The sequence below is a fragment of the Aquarana catesbeiana genome, linkage group LG02 (genome assembly GCF_042186555.1).
Source record: "Aquarana catesbeiana isolate 2022-GZ linkage group LG02, ASM4218655v1, whole genome shotgun sequence".
NCBI classification, from domain to species: Eukaryota; Metazoa; Chordata; class Amphibia; order Anura; family Ranidae; genus Aquarana; species Aquarana catesbeiana.
Window position 1 is genome coordinate 44,597,591 of NC_133325.1, and position 15,169 is coordinate 44,612,759.

Below are 15,169 nucleotides of genomic sequence, written 5' to 3' on the forward strand. Positions count from 1 at the left end.
TACAAACTTTTGACAGCGATTGGATTTGAGGCTGAAATGACAAGTCAGAGTCTAGGATTACACCTAGTACCCTGGCGTGAGGGAGGGACTGATGGTTGCATTGTTGATTTTGATGGAAAAGTCATGGAGGGGGGCACGGGCGGGGGGGAATATTAATAGCTCAGTTTTAGAGAGATTTAGTTTAAGGAAGTGGTGCGACATCCATGCTGATATGTCAGTTAGTAAGTTAGTAATGGGAGAGGAGACTGAAGGAGTGAGGTGAGGAGTAGACAGATAGATTTGGGTGTCATCAGCGTATAAGTGGTATTGGAAGCCGTGGGCAGTTATTAAGTGACCAAGGGAGGAGGTGTAGATAGAGAAGAGAAGGGGTCCAAGAACCCGAGCCTTGGGGGACCCCCACAGAAAGGGGCAATGGAGAGGAGGAGACAGAGTTGTAGGTGATACTGAAGGAGAGCTGTAATAAATAGCCAGAGAACCAGGATAGAGCAGAATCTCAGAGGTCAAGGGAATGTAGTTTATTCAGAAGGAGCGGGTGGTCAACAGTATCAAAGGCCGCAGAGAGGTCAAGTAGTAGGAGTATGGAGTACTGGCTGTTGGTTTTAGCAGTTAGTAAATCGATAGTGAGTTTTAGTAAGGTAGGTTCCGTGGAGTGCTGCGAGCGAAAGCCAGACTATAAGGGGTCAAGAAGGTTATTTTCATTGAGGTAGGAGCTTAGACGGTTGTAGACTAAGCGTTCTAGAAGTTTAGAGGTGAATGGGAGTAATGAGATGGGTCTTAAGTTGTTCAGGTCGGTAGGGTCCAGTGAGGGCTTTTTAAGAATGGGAGTGATCTGTGCATGTTTTAGAGGGGAGGGGAAAATGCCACTAGAAAGGGAGAGATTGAAGATGTGGGTGAGGGAGCATAGGATAGAAGAAGAGGGTGACCATAGTAGTTGTGAGGGAACAGGATCCAAGGGACAATTGGTTAGATGGGCATCCAAGAAAATTTTTGTAACCTCTTCTGTAGTAGCCAATTCAAAAGAGGAGAGTGTTGAATGTGCTGCTGGGCAAGGTATGATGGGTGGGGAAGACGTACGCACAGTGGAGATGTCCTCACAAATTGCATCGATCTTTTCTTTGAAGTGATTGGCAATCTCTTGGGCAGTGAGTGAGTTAGTGGGTAGAGGGGGTGGTGGACGAAGCAGAGAGTTAAAGGTTGAGAAGAGCCGACGGGGACTGGATGACAAGGAATTAATAAGAGAGACAAAGTAGGCTTGTTTGGCAGCATGGAGGCATGAATTGTATTTTAGAAGGGCAGATTTATATAGGGTGAAGTCTTGCAGGCATTTGGTTTTACGCCACAGTCGTTCAAGAGCACGGCAATGTCTCTTGAGATTTCTAGTGTTGTCAGTTTGCCAGGGTTGTAACGGTCGGGCCTAATTCTGCGTGTAGTTAGAGGAGCAAGTGCATCTAGTGATGATGAGAGTGAACTGTTGTAGACAGAAGTGGCCAGGTCAGGACAGGACAGGGGAGAGATTATGTCATATAGGTGGTCAGTAGCAGAATAGAGAAGAGAAGGTTTAAAGTGGCGAAGGTTTCTACAAGTAATTGTTTGCTGCTTGGAGGGATGGGTGGTTGGAGGCAAGGATACAGTGAAAGTAATGAGGTTGTGATCAGATAGAGGAAAGGGGGTGTTGGTGAGGTTGCCAGGGTTGCAGAGATGGGAGAATACAAGGTCAAGGGTATTACCATTGGAGTGAGTGGAAGTATGTGTCCATTGGGTTAGGTCAAAAGATGAGGTTAAGTTGAGAAGTTTAGCTGTAGTTGGGCTGTTAACATTGACAGGAATGTTAAAGTCACCAAGAATAATGGTGGGTATTTCAGAGGAGAGAAAGTAGGGTAGCCAGGCAGCAAAGTCATCAATGAAGCGCGATACCGGTCCTGGAGGCCTATAAATTGCTGCAATCCTCAGAGAAATGGGAGAAAACAGACGAATACAGTGCATCTCGAAAAAAGAGAGGGATAGAGAGGGAGGGACAGTAAGGACTTGGAAGGTGCTTTGTGGGGACAGAAGGAAGCCAACTCCACCTCCTTTCTGTCTGTTGGGTCTGGAGGAGTGAGTCCAATGGAGACCACCATGGGAGAGGGCAGCAGGAGAAGCTGAGTCAAAATTTTGCAGCCAGGTTTCTGTTATGGCGAGTATGTTCAAGCCATGAGAGATGAAGAGGTCATGTACAGATGTTAGCTTGTTACAGATGGAGCGGGCGTTCCAAAGGGCACATGAGATTGGTGGGGTGCTTTGAGGAAGCAGGGGGATAGAAATTAAACTGAGTGGATTGTGGTGGTTGCCAGAGGGGGAGGGGTATTGGATATGTGGCTTGCATTTGGAAAATGGCGGACCAGTATTAGGAGAAATGTCACCTGAGACTAGGAGAAGGAGGAGGGTGAGGAAGGCAAGGTGGGAGTGGGATGTGCATGAGCGCACGTGTCTAGTGGCCCTGGTGTTTATGTCAGCATGTGGTTGCAGCAATTGCAGGAGATGATGGGTGCCATAGTAGGGAGAGGGTAGGAGTGAGGGTGATATGTGCATGCTGCAGGGAAGAGAGGAGGGGTAGAGTAAAGATAATTTGAGGATAGAAGACACCAATGTGAGAAGGAAGAGAATAAGGAGCATGTTAGTGGATAGAGAGTGGGAAACTAACCTAATATAAAATAAATTTCAAAGGTGGTTTGCTTGTCGTCTTGCAGAGTGGAGCAGAGTTCCTGTTGTTCATGCAGCTTTAGTTATCCCGCTTTCGTTAAACTGCGTCAGTGAAACTGCGCATCACTCGTGACAGAGCCACTCAGGAAAGAGCCATGATGTCTGCGCCATGCCCCTGTCTGTGCCACCCCATAAGCTGCCATAAATTTATAGAGAGACTAAGCTGGGATGCATTTCTCAGTTGGTCATTATTGGGTCTGATGTGAGACACCTGAATATGGGGAGGAGATGGCCAGGGCCAGGCCAGCTACAGACACAGGCTAGGGTCGTAAAGCTAATTACCTCTCTTGATCACTCAAGCCACATGGAGTTGAGAATCAATCACCAGTAATATTGCTATTGCAGTGTGTTTGTTATAGAGCTAGCAGTAAATATGGAAGTTTAAAGATATGGCAGCAGGTGACAATTACCAAAAATATTAATAGCAGACTCAGCAAAGTCAGTTCAGTAGGGATGTACAGTTGGATAGGAGACAGGAGACAATTACCAAAAATATTAATAGCAGACTCAGCAAAGTCAGTTCAGTAGGGATGTACAGTTGGATAGGAGATAGGAGACAATTACCTGTAAAAGAGCAGAGAAGACATGATCAGAATTGATAACTGCGTCGGTGAAACTGCGCATCACTCGTGACAGAGCCACTCAGGAAAGATCCATGATGTCTGCTCCATGCCCCTGTCATTTGTTGTAAGGGCAGTGTTCAGGCCTGTCGTAAAACTGTCACCCTCCCCATTCAGAGACCTAACAGACCCCGGTTGTAAATTGTCTGAATACACCTCCAACTTATATGTATGAAATTTCAGCATGTGTCCTAACTTCTGACTTAGTAATAGCACAGCCATAATCTGGACATATTTAGTTTTCTCAGATAATATGGAGCGTTTCAAGTCCAGACACCCCTATGTCAGGTCATATGGGAAACCCCTGGGACCACTTATTCCTCCAAAGCAGGCTATACATTATAGAGATGGCATGTTTAGACTTGTTTTGAAGGAAATCTCAAGTTGAATAATAATATGGATATTTGGAGTCTGTAAACACTATAGATGCAGATATATGAATATGTATTACAAAATCTACCTGGGACGTGGTCATGAGTGTAGACACCTCCCAGCAACCAACCCCTAAACAAGATGACCAGACGATTGGTCACTGGTCGCTGTCAACACCCCCTTTGATTTGACAGAAAAGAGGAGATGCCAAGACAATGGTCAGTTCTCCTTTTACCATCCAAGAACAAACATCTGCCAAGTCGAGAACCGATTACCTAGCTCATCGATCGAACTCTGATCAACCCTCGGACATTAATTGCAAGTATTCTTCCTTCCCAATTCTACCTCATTGCTTTGTGGCTGTATATTGTCTTTATCTTTGAAACATCTTTTATCTGTAAATATTTTTTTTTTTTTTCAAAAAGATTTTATTTGATTTTCAGAGAATACAATAATAAAGCAGTCTTGTGTACATTCTTGTTTTGTAGCATAAACAAAAGCAAATAATAGAAGAATTATTTGTTTACAACTTGGTTTTTACAATAAGAGAGGATTTCCAGAGTATGTACCCATGCAGGTTACTGCGTGGCATGTTTACCAGATCATAACAATGCAATAAATGGTAACAAATAGTGGAAACCTGGATGGATCTGTTAGTAACCCTGAATACATTGCATTTTAGAACTTGAAAGAAACACTAAGAAGATAATTCTAAGAGAAAAATAACGAAAGCAGGAGGGGGGGGGATGGGGGGGTATATGGGGGGGGGGAGGGGGAGCCCTATATAGATTGAGAGAATTATTATGGTAGGATATAATGTCGTTCAAAAAAATTGTCCAGCATTAATATTTGTTTCTATTTGAGGTATATGGCTATTTATATTTGTTCATGCAAACCCACTGACGTTGAAGTTGGCACTGGCGTTAAGTTGGCTGGTGTCGAGGATTGGAATGAGACTCCGATTGTGGTCTTGAGATGGCATCGGGGGGGAAGGAATCATGGTAGGAAAAGGAAGATGAGCTGACGTTTGATATTTCTTCTTTTGAAAGAGATGCATGCATAAAGGCTTGCCATTTGGAGTAGAAGTGATCTGAGGAGTTTTTTTGTTTGAAGTCCGTGTTTAGGCGGTCTTTGAGTAGAAGTTGCATGAGGTCCCGTTTGACTTGAGAGATATTAGGGCTTACAGGTGTAATCCAGTTTTTCAGGATGGTTCTTCTTGCAGTTAATAGGCAAGTCAAGGACCACCCTTTGTGTGATGTGGTATCCTTCGGGTTCTTTGTAGAGCCGATCGTTGTGAGAGCCGTTTTGGACCATGGCAGTAGGATTGGGTCCCAGTAGCCGAAGATAAGCAGCAGAGGATCCTTGGGCAGTTTAGTTAGAGTCACTTTAAATATGTAGGCTATAACTTGGTCCCAGAAAGTAGATATGTAGGAGCAGTGCCAGAAGCGATGGGCTAAGGATGGTTTCTGGTGTTTACAGAGTGGGCAGATGGCTTTGTTTTTGTCCGTTTTAGAAGACAAGAAAGGCATATGTGCCCTGTGGGCTATTTTCAGTTGCGTTTCTCTCCATATTTCGTTTGGTGTTATCTTTTGGACTGCGTTAAGTCCTTGTAGGATTTTCTCTACTAGGTTTGGATCAGGGAAGTCTTTATTCCAGTTTTTGATAGATGATAACGAGAGAGGTAGAGAGGATTTGTTGAGGAGTGGTTTGTATATGTCCGAGATTTTGTATGTGTTACTCATTATCATTTGGTCCATGACATTTGTTTGGAACCTTTTGACGTCTTGATTACACGCTTCCCTTAAGAAACTGATACATTGCCCATAGAAGAAGTTGTGGATGGAGGGTAGGGAGAAAGTTTTCGCGATGTGTGCGAAGGGTAGTGGTTGACCCGTCTGGATGTTGCAGAGATGAGAAAATTTAGTTAGGCCTTTCTGTTCCCATGTTTTGAATGATTTATGCTCTAGACTCGGCGGAAATGCCGGATTTCCTTGAATCGGGAGGTGTATCGACAGAAAAGGGGATACCTTTAGTATTTTCCGTGATTCTCTCCAAGCTACTGCTGTGTCCCTTAATAGGAGATTATGTTGGTGGGGAGAGGGGACTGACTTCCATCTACAGTGTAAGAGGGCTACAAGTGAGTAGGGATGGGCCATGTGGGATTCCAAAGAAAAGTTTGAGTATCGAGAGGACTGGGTTATCCAGTCTAGACTTGTTCTTAGCAGACATGCAAGGTTATACATTCTGATATGCGGGAGGCTGATGCCCCCTTCGCGTCTGGGAAGATAGAGTTTTTTTAAAGCTATACGTGGTCGTTTGTTCTGCCATAAGAATTTAGATATAGCGTTATTGAGTGAGATCACATCTTTATGATGGAGAAGTAGCGGGATGGTTTGCATGGGGTAGAGTAGTCTTGCAAAACTGACCATTTTTATTAAATGACATCTTCCCAGAAGCGAAAGGGGGAGATCCATCCAGGTATTTAATTCCTGAGTTATTTTTGACACCAAAGGAGGGTAATTGAGGTGATATAGCGAAGAAGGGAGTTTTCCTATTTTTATTCCTAGGTATGTAATGTGGGATTTTGCAACAGGGAAAATTGATTGATGGGTCCATTTAGGTGCGGAGTGGGAACCGATGGGAAGAATTTCGCTTTTGGTGTAATTAATACGGAGGCCCGAGCACAAGCGAAATTCATCGAATACATTTTTTATGGTTAGCATATCAGATGAGGGGTTGGCTGAAAATATAAGGACGTCATCTGCAAAAAGTGAGGTGCGTAAGTCGTGAGGGCCTATCTTTAATCCATGTAAGGGGGCTACTGATGTTAAATATCTGGAAAGTGGTTCTAGTGCTATATTGAAGAGGAGTGGTGATAGGGGGCAGCCCTGGCGTGTGCCCTTATGGAGGCGAAATTCTTCTGACAGGAGACCTGCCGCCACTAGTCTTGCTGTCGGAGCTGTGTACATGGTGGTAATAAGGTGGTGGAAGGGGCCAGAGAAACCTATTGCCTTCATTGTCATGGATAACCAGTCGAAACTGACGTTATCGAAGGCTTTTTCCGCGTCTAGCGTGATGATGGCATGATCCGTGTTTGGGTGATGTAGGGCGTGTTCTAGGGCCAGCATAACTTTACGGATGTTAAGGGTGGCTGTACGTCCTTTGATAAAACCTGACTGTGCAGGGTGAATTAGGGAAGGCATGATGTCTGCTAGTCTGGTGGCAACGATTTTTGAGAGGATTTTAACATCTAGGTTGAGAAGTGATATGGGCCTGTATGATCCTGGTTCTTGGGGGTCTTTACCCTTTTTTGCCAGTAGTTTTATGATGGCTTGGTTCCCCCGAATGGAGGTATGAGCCCCCTGACCATATATGTTGATATAGTTGGAGGAGAGTAGGTTCTAATAGGGGTTGTAGGGTCTTGTAGAATTCACTGGTGAGGCCATCTGGGCCTGGGGCTTTAGACAGGGTTAAGTTGCGGATTGTTGCCGATATTTCGGGGAGAGTGATAGGTGCGTTTAGGGTTTCTAGTTGTGTTGGGGAGATTTTGGGAAGGGTTATTTTTTCTAGAAAAGCGCGTGCTGTTTGTGGATCTATCGGGTCTGGGGCATAAAGAGTGGAGTAAAATTTTTGCATGACTTTGTTAATTGAGAGTGGGGTGGCGTGGAGGGTACCCGCTTTATCACGTAGGGATGTAATATGGGTTGGGCGGAATGGACCTTTGCAAAGTCTGGATAGGAGTTTTCCTGCTTTATTCCCAAATTTATGGAAAGAGGCATCTAAGTAGGCCTTCTTGGTGTTTTCTAGATTGTTTACCTCAAATTCCCTTTTTGCTATCTGCCATTCAGAGCGTGTTGTTGGGGAGTCTTTGGTGTACATATCTCGTTGTGCCCGGTGTAAACGAGAGCTGGCCTCTTTGTACTTAGTTAAGGTGTTGCGTTTGAATGAGGTTGCATAGGAAATGATACGACCCCTCAGAAAAGCTTTACCAGCATCCCAAAATAGGTTGGGGTCGTGTATGTGTGGGGCATTGTTTGAGGAGTATTCAGCCCAAGCGTCGGAGATGTAATTTTGGAAGTCAGTGTTGTTGTGTAGAAAAGATGGGAACCGCCATATATTGGGGTGAGGAGGTAGGTCTAGATTATCTAGTGTCAACTCTATAGGGGCATGATCTGAAATGGTGATGTCGTGAATGGTGGAGTTTTGGAGGTAGGGTAGAAGGTTGTCAGAGCCAAAGAAGTAGTCTATTCTGGTGAATGTTTTGTGTGGATTAGAGTAAAAGGTGAATTCCCTGTCTGTCGGATGGGAAAGGCGCCATAGATCCTGGAGATGGATGGATTCCATGGTGCTGGCCAGGAGGGAAGGGGGTAGTGGGTTAGCATCCTTTTTTGTTTTTTTTTGTGAAGACCTGTCATCTATCTGATGGAGGGTGTCATTGAAATCTCCTCCGATCAGATGGGGGAGATGTGTGATTTTTAGAAGCCAACTGGATAGTTCAGTGTAAAATTGTTTGCTTGGATTATTGGGGGCATAAACATTTGTTATAGCTAGTTCTTTGGAGCCTATTTTGATGTGTACCGTGAGTAGACGGCCCTGGTCGTCGTTTTTTGCGGACAAGACTGTGCACGGGAGGTTCTTGTGTATGAGTACAAGAACGCCAGCTTTGCGTCCTGTTGCCTCTGAGCCCAGAACAGTGCCAACCCAGAGTTTCTTCATGCGATGAAAGTCTGAGGCCGGTAAATGTGATTCCTGAAGAAGTGCTATATCGGCTTTGAGCCGCTTGAGATGCCTAAGGATTTTCAATCTCTTTTGGGGGGATCTGAGACCCTTTACATTCCAGGAAAGTATTTTCATATTAGGGGGGTTGAGAAGGGATGTGTATTATTAAGTGTGTTTTAGTATTATATGGAAGGTGTGATAGTACGTCAGTTGTGTTTGGATGTCTGAGGTTGTTATGTGGGAGGTGTATAAGTACGAGAGTGGATTTGATTTGGTTAGGGCCGTGTGAAAGAGAGGGGGGGGGGAAGGGAATTAACCTGTAAGGGAAACATCATAGGGAAGAGTGTCACCAGTAAAACATACGAACATGAAAACTTCGCTTTTTTCCGCATGGAGTCACTGTGCGGGTCAGCTCCCATCTCAGGACGGTGATGGTATAGCCCCAGAGAGCCCTTAATCATGAGATAAGCGTTTATGTGGGCATCAAGGGGTCACATAGGAGGGGAGGGGGGGAGGGAGTTAAGTTGTCCGCACACAGTGAGGCCAGGAGGATGTAAGGAAAAAAAGAAAATCATTGCCATTTACGAAAGGAATAACTTGCTGGGAATTGACCTGTAATAAAAAAAATTACAATAGAAAGGCAAAACATATGTATATGCAAAATATTGTACATTACGTGTAGATGAGGTACAGATGGTGCTTGGAATCTGAGGGAGGACAGAGAGAATTTTACTGTCCAAAATTTTGGGACCGAAGGAGGTGGGTTTCCGGTTTTGGTTCAGCGGTGCGTAGAACGGTGCTGGTCCGGAATCGAGGATCTAAATCGCTTGGGGGAGTCTTTTCGCGGACTTCGTTGATCCAGGGAGCGATTGATTAAAGTACCTTTCGACGGGGTGTGTTGTTGAGTATTGGGGGATAAAGATCGCAGGTAAGCTTCTGCTTCTGAGGGTTCCTGGAAGGAGAGCTGGTCCCCGTTGGGTGTCTTGAGGCGTAGGGTGGCAGGGAAGGCTAGGGTGAACTTGATCTGTTGCTTAAAGAGTTCAGAGCATATCTGTTGGAAGGCCTTGCGTTTCTTTGAAACTTCGATGGAGTAGTCAGCAAAAATCAGGACTCTCACTCCGTCAATTTGTAGCGAGCGAGATTGTCTAAATTTTTGAAGAATGAGAGCCTTGTCGGAATAATTTAGGTATTTGGCTATGATGGGTCGAGGATTCTTGCGTTCTTCATTATATGACCCTATCCTGTGAGCGCGTTCCACTGTGCAGGGGCCTGTTAGGCCTAGCGCCTCGGGCATGCGTTGGGAGCAAAAGTCCATTAGGGCAGGTGCTTGGAGGGATTCCGGAATCCCCACGAATCGCAGGTTGCTCCTTCTGGATCTATTTTCCAAGTCGTCAAGTTTTTGAATTATATATTGGTTCGTTTTGTCTTGTGCTTGTTCCGTGGCTTGGGCTTGGTACATCTCTTCCTCCATGCTTGATAGGCGGTGCTCTAGCTCGTTTAGCCTAGTGTTATGTTCTCCTAGCTGGGCCTTTATCTGTTTCATCCCCGCATTTACAGCCTTTTCTACTGAAGCAGATATCATGGGGGACAGAAGTGCTGCCACTGCTTGTGCTATGCGCTCGGTTTTGTGATCCCCGGCGAGCTGTGGGGAAGTAGCTGGCATGGAGAAGGCCTGAGGAGAGGGTGCTGGAGGAGAGGAAGCCTGGGAGGGTGGCTGGGCAGAGGATGTCTGAAAGGATGTGTGTGGAGCTGTGCTTCCACTTACTTCCATCTCCGCTGTGTGTTGTTGTTGCTGCTGCTGGTGCGCGCCTGTGTAGGCCTCCGTGTAGGTCGAAGCCGGGGCCTCGATTTGCGGCTGGGGCGGCGGCGTCAGGGCCGTGTTGGAGCGGGAGCCGCGGACCTCCACAAAACGGTCCATAGAGCGGGTACAGGAGCCCGAGGTGGCCGATTGAGGTGTCTGGCTTCTGGGCCGGATTTTTAAGCAGGTTTAGGTGTCCTCAGAGCGGGAGCTGTGAGAGAGTGCAGCTACTCCATGCGGCGCCGGAACCGGAAGTGTAAATATTTTATTTGCACCAACCTTGACCTTTTCATAATAAACTCTTATGTTGAAAAGTGTTAACCTAATGCAAGCTATAAAACGAACCTGCCTCTTGAAGGGCGCTACTGTTGTAGAGTAAGACTCTGAGCAGACCTGTCTGTGGTGGCAGTGTGTGTGGCAGACGCTTATTCTAAAATTATAATTGGTATTGCTAAAATTACGCGTCTCCCCCGGCTCAGTCTCTTAAACGGGGGTGGAGGCAGTTAAAGGGTTAATTGTGTAATTAGCCCAGTGACAATCACTCTCAGGCTGCTCGCACCTAGATTGTGGTCCCGCAAGCTGGAAAATCTTTGTGCTGGGCGCAGCTGAGAGTGGCATTGTTACGTAAGTGACAGCGTGGTGTGAGGATGGCCGGTCCTTCATTGCAAGTTAGCGAGGAGGGCAGGGATCTGACACCCGCGTTCGTCACATAATATCTCATAATATCTCATAATATCATTGACCTAAAATGGCCCCAAGGTCATATCAGGTCATTGACACTGGGGAGGAGATGCTCTTGACATCTTTAATTTAATATGGTCCCAAGGCCATATCAGGTCAATTACATTGGGGTGGGGATCCTCATGACATCATTGACCTAATATGGCCCCCAGGTCATATCAGGTCATTGATATTGGTGTGGGGAATGCTCATGACATCTTTAACTTAATATGACCACAAGGCTATATCAGGCCAATGACATAGGGGTGAGGATGATCATGACATATTTAATATAATATGACCCCAAGGCCATATCAGGTCAATGACATTGGATGGGAAGTCATGATATCATTGACCTAATATGATCCCAAGCCTATATCAGGTCAATGACATTGGGGTGGGGATGCTCATGACATCACTGACCTAATATGACCCCAAGGCTATATCAGGTCAATGACATAGGGGCAGGGATGCTCATGACATCTTTAACCTAATATGACCCCAAGCCATATCAGGTCAATGACATTGGATGGGATAGTCATGATATTATTGAACTAATATGATCCCAAGGTCATATCAGGTCAATGACATTGGTGTAGGGATGCTCATGAAATCTTTGACCTAAAATGGCCCCAAGGATATGTCTGGTCAATGACATAAGGGCGGGGATCCTCACGACATCTTTAACCTAATATGGCCCCCAGGCCATATCAGGTCAATGATACTGGGGTGGGGATGCTCATGACATCTATAACTTAATATGACCGCAAGTCTATATCAGGTCAATGACATAGGGGCGAGGATGATCATGACATCTTTAACCTAATATGACCCCAAGGCCATATCAGGTCAATGACATTGGTGTAGGGATGCTCATGACATCATTGACCTAATATGGCCCCATAGCCATATTAGGTCAATGAAATTGGATGGGATACTCATGATATCATTGACCTAATATGGCCCAAGGCTATACTAGGTCAATGACATTGGGGTGAGGATGCTCATGACTTCTTTAACCTAATATGGCCCCAAGGCCAATGTACGTCAGTGACATTGGATGGGATGCTCATGAAATCATTGACTAATATGGCCCCCAAGGCCATATTAGGTCAATGACATTGGCCATGTGGCCATATTAGGTCAATAATGTCACCAGAATCCCTGCCCCTCTGTTATGGTTTTGGATGCGGGGTGGGGAATTCCACAGCCACAGCTGATTGGGACAGTGGCCTACTGCCATGTGATAGGTTCCCGTAGCTTATCCTTATTCCTAATCATCAAATAAACTCTTCTCCCAGGTTGACATCTCTGGGTCAGGATTGGCAGACTATCGTTTTTTTTTTTTCCTCCATAAATTTTGGGCTTTTAACTAGGTTGGAAGGAATATATTTATTCACATAATAAAGAGGAACTCTCATATTCAGGAGGTTATAGCTGGGTTATGATCAATAACATCTCTATCCATCTGTGGATATACTAATTAACCCAACATTATACATCACAGTAATTTTTTTGCACGCCGAACAGATGAAGCCCCATTTATCATATATTAAACATTCAATTATCTTAGGTCTGTTTTGATAGAATTCCATTACCGTTCACTGCCGCGCATACACTGCAAGAATTAATTGGACTTAGTCAAGTGGGTTTGTATCGTGAATTAGCAGCCAGGTCCTTATTACCTGCCAGTTATTATATGCTAAGTGACTATTTTCCACCACTCTGGGGACACGGGGCTATTCGGCATAAAGGTCACCTTAAATGGAAGAGTATTGATTGGGCTATTAAAATAATGGTGTTTCTGCAGCTCATAAATAAAGTCTTTATTTTTAAATACACTTTTAACGAGTGTCCTCTTTTTAGAAGAGATCATTACATTTCCATTCACTTTAATTAAATTTGATTTGCTGTAAACAAGCGTTGAATAAGAGGACCGTATAGTGGTGTGTTTTTTTTAAGTTGTGAATGTGGTCCCAATCAATAAAATTGAAGTTCTGATTTCTCCCCCCTCAACCAAATTTTTTATTTTTTTTAAATACCTTTTTTTTTGAGATGCAGTGACATCATCACTGGGTCTCTGTGTTTTCCTATGCAGATTATGGCTGGTGGGAGGGGCTGGCATCACAGCATCCTGCTTCAGTATTCTTATCAAGAGCCCTGGTGCAATCAGCGAGCTGGAACTTGAGATGAGTACTGCAAAAACTAAAATGCCTGGATGGGTGGATATCAGTCAGGGGGAGTGGGCGTTTCTTTGCATGCAGACCACCCTAGGTATCGCCCACATGAGATGCTGAGACTTCACGATTGGACCAGGCCATTTTCCGACATTTGTTTACATTTGTTTACAAGTTTAAATTCGTTTTTTTTTTTGCTAGAAAACTACTGTACTCAGAACCCCCAAACATTATATATATTTTTTTAGCAGAGGCCCTAGAGAATAAAATGGCGGTCATTGCAATATTTTATGTTACACTGTATTTGCGCAGTATTTGTATTTGTTTCAAACGCAATTTTTGTGAAAAAAATACACTTTCACAAATTAAAAAAAAAAAAAAAAACACCAAAGTTAGCCCAATTTTTTGTATAAGGTGAAAGATGATGTTACGTCAAGTAAATAGATTCCTAACATGTCATGCTTCAAAACTGAGCACGCTCATGGAATGGCGACAAACTACGTTACTTAAAAATCTCCATAGGCGACGCTTTAAAAACTTTTACAGGTTACCTTTTTAGAATTACAGAGGAGGTCTAGTGCTAGAATCATTGCTCTATCTCCAACGATCGCGGTGATACCTCATATGTGTGGTTTGAACACCATTTACATATGTGGGCGCGACTTACATATGCGTTCGCTTCTCCATGCGAGCTCTGAGGGACGGGGCGCCTAAAAAAAAACATTTCTTATTTATTAAACTTTTTATTTTTCTATTTTTACACTGTCCCTTTAAAAAAAATTAAATTCAATCCCTTTTATTCCTATTTCAAGGAATGTAAACATCCTTGGTAATAGAAATAAGCATGACAGGACCTCTTTATTGTGAGATTTGGGGTCAAAAAGACCTCAGATCTCACATTTACACTTAAGAGCAAAAAAAAAAAAAGTAATTTTACATTTTCTAATAAAAGAAAAAAAAATTGGCCCTTTAAAGTAGAAGTCCACCCTAACACTTAAATGTCTCCCCTGCAATCATCAATGTGAGCTAAATTCAGTCTTATGCTCCAAAATTAAATAATCCCAGTTATTCTACCTTTATTTATCAGTATCCAGTGCCGTCACATGACTTCAATTCTGCTTCCTTCTGAGAGTAAAATCAGCCAGTGGGTGTGGTTACTGAAAGCTAGTGACATAACTTCCTGGGAGGGACACTGTTCTTGTGTAGCCAGTGGGCGTATTCAGCATGGGAGGAGCTGATCACAGGTTCCCGCCCAGTGTTTGCTCATTGTACATACAAATTCATGAGAAAATAAAGAAATAAAAAGCCCCATCCACACAGGACCCGGGGTTGCAGTGCACATATACAGTAAGTCCCATCTAAGCGACTTTGATAATCAGCAACTTTGAAAAGGTACCTGCAATGCTTTGATGCGACTTTTATCCAGAGAGTGTAAAGTTGGATCAAATCTGCACTCAGTCGCATCAAAGTCGCACTTTAAATTGTGCAAATTTGTGGTTGCAATAGTTGAAACGCAGACTTAAGCCTCGTACACAGGATCAGATTTTCCGCAGACAAAGCGTCAGACTTTTGTCCGAAGGGCATGTGCCTGGATTTTGTCTTGCATACAAACGGTACACAATTGTCGGCCAACAAACACGAAGTTCAATTGTCAGGCACCACCCTTTGGGCTCCTTCTGCTAATTTTGTGTTAGTAGAAGTTAGGTGAGTGTTTGATTCGCGCTTTTCATTTCGTGCTTTTCAGTTAGTTTCTGAGCGGCCGTTTGTCAACCAGACATGTTGCGGAATCAGGGGAGACAATGTGTTATATATTATTGGCCTTGGAGTTATTGCTTTGACCCAAGTCCAGTCCAGGAACATGAGGAGGAGGAGTTCTTGGACCAAAAATTGTTTTTTTTATTAATCGTGACCAATTATGTCATATGCCTTTGCTGCTGGAGCTCCAGGAGAATAATCCGGACAATTTTTTGAATTATCTCCGGATGACGGACCCCTGCTTTCACCAACTCTTGGCATTGTTGACC